At 41.3% G+C, this 2291-nt stretch overlaps 1 long non-coding RNA gene across 1 annotated transcript; it reads left to right on the plus strand.

Moving 5' to 3' along the window:
• Nucleotides 1-1199: 1199 nt before the first annotated feature.
• Nucleotides 1200-1859, plus strand: LOC124851314. The gene is made up of 3 exons (XR_007032357.1): nt 1200-1338; nt 1440-1556; nt 1796-1859. It is a non-coding gene; the product is annotated as an uncharacterized LOC124851314 (long non-coding RNA).
• The last annotated feature ends 432 nt before the right edge of the window (nt 1860-2291 follow it).

Consider the following 2291-nt stretch of genomic DNA (forward strand, 5'->3'; position numbering starts at 1 on the left):
TGTATCCATCTTAATTTCCCACATTCCATGCAAGCTATGATTAACCATGTCCAAAGTGGTGATGCACCTGAAACTGTTAATGATAATGGATAAAATTGCCTGAATAATATCAACGTTGGCAAACGCATGGATAAGCCTTGATTGAATTTCAGTCAGTCTCTAACACTATTGACACATGAAGTGTAAATGGGGTAAATGCTTGAACCCCATTTATTGGTGGCCACTAAAACGTTCTTCATATTAGTGTAAAGGTGAATAGCCTCAGTTATCCAAAAATTGTGTTTACAGTTTCAACATGATAGTTCTCCCGAAAAAAGAGGGTAAAATAAGCATATACATGCATACAAATAAGAAAAACAAATAGACAATTACACATGGGCTAGTCTAAACAAATGAGTCTTAAGCTGCTTTTTGAAGGTTTCCACACTGTCCACAGATCTTAAGACCAAAGGGAGAGAGTTCCAAGGTTTAGGAGCCACAACCGCAAAAGCACATCTCCATTAGTCCTTAGTCTGGATTGGGGAACGACCAGCAAACCCCGATCAGAGGACCTTATAGACCTGCTGGTGACATTGGGCTGCAGCAGATCTCTAATCTAGGCAGGTGCCTGACCATGCAGAGCTCTATAGGTGATCACAAGAGCTTTGAATTGGATTCTGAATTGAATGGGTACCAGTGAAGAGTAATCAGAATCGGTGTCACATGAGACCTTTTGGAAGACCTTGTAAGGAATTTAGCAGCAGCATTTTGGACCACTTGTAAACAATCCAAGAAAGTTTTGCTAAGGCAGGTGAAAAGTGAGTTACAATAATCAAGATGGGACGATGTAAAAGCATGAATGAGAATTTCCATCTTTGCTTGAGAAACAATGGGCCTGAGTTTTGCAATGTTTCTGAAAAAACAAGAGCGAATCAGACATTTGACATGTTGGTCCAGAGTCAGCGCCTGGGCCATAGTGAAACCTACATTTCTTATAAAGACCATCCCTTATCTTCGGGACAAGACTAGGAGGGGCAGAAATGAGGACTTCTGTTTTATCTGCATTTAACTGCAAGAAATGATCTGTCATCCAGTTCTTTATAAGTTATTTAAAACTCAGTTTAGCGATGTACAACCGGAACCTTGAAATCTAGTTCTGAATGGGACTGTGCAGTTACTTAACTACTATGATATCCATGTTCTTCTCTCTGTAGGTCTTCAAGGTGAATACATCCTCTCCCCAGAATGGGGAACTGAACTACAAACCAGAATCTGTAGTTTTCTCTGAGTGCAGTTACAGTACTGCCAGTACACAAACCCCACCTGAGTTTGCGCCCTCAGAAGACGAACCACAGCCCAGTATGTTGAACCAATTTTGTTTCTAAACTTTCAACCTACTTGTGTTGAATGGTCAGTAGTCACTTGTTTGAAACACATTTTGTGGTCCATCTTCTCTCTAGTGTACCAGTCAGATTATATTGTGGGAAATGATGTGCAGATGTTCCTGTCCCCTGGCCGCTCAGGAGGAAGCATGTGTCGACCTGGTCAGTCATACTACACTAGAGGATCCGTGAGAGGTATGGCAGCAAGGGACTGGCACCAAACATTTGCTTTTCTAGCTGGCATTGAGGCATCTATTCTCAGCTTTCCTATTTCTTATTGGATTATCACCACTTTCCCTTCTTTTTCTAGACTGCTGTTCAGAGTTTGTTGTTGTGTGTCACATCCTGGCTGATGTCTAAAGTAGCACCTTGGGCTGAAATCAATCTTACTGAGGTAGTCCTGAGGCTTAACACTGATTTGTGTTCCACGGCAGGAGGATCCTACATTCCCCAGGCTCATCTCAGGGATTCTGGTCCTGTCCGCTATGCTGTAAGGGTAAGTAAATCTGTATTTGTCTATGAAGTGTCCTTATTGGCTCTAGGACTTAGAAAGTATTGTAACTAGTTTATGAACTTTAATTTCTTAACTGGGTTTGGATTATAGACCAAGCGGCCCAAACTGTAATTGTCATTCCCATTAAACATGTATTTTCAGTAAACTAATGGACCAGGACAAGTTATTCCCTGATTGGATGCCAAAAAAGTTAAAGGGATAGTTCACCCTCAAAAGAGAATTCACTCATTATCTACTCAACACTATGCCGATTGAGGGGTGGGTGAAGTGTTTGAGTCCACAAAACACTTGAGGGAGTCTCAGGGGTAAACAGTGTTTGAGCAGAATACAATTGAAGTAACTGGTGACCAAAGCTTCAGATGTAATAAAACAACAGAAAAAACATGACATGCCTCCATGCTGCTAGTGTGGTCATC

This window comes from Hippoglossus stenolepis, chromosome 22 (assembly GCF_022539355.2).
Source record: "Hippoglossus stenolepis isolate QCI-W04-F060 chromosome 22, HSTE1.2, whole genome shotgun sequence".
Taxonomy (NCBI): domain Eukaryota; kingdom Metazoa; phylum Chordata; class Actinopteri; order Pleuronectiformes; family Pleuronectidae; genus Hippoglossus; species Hippoglossus stenolepis.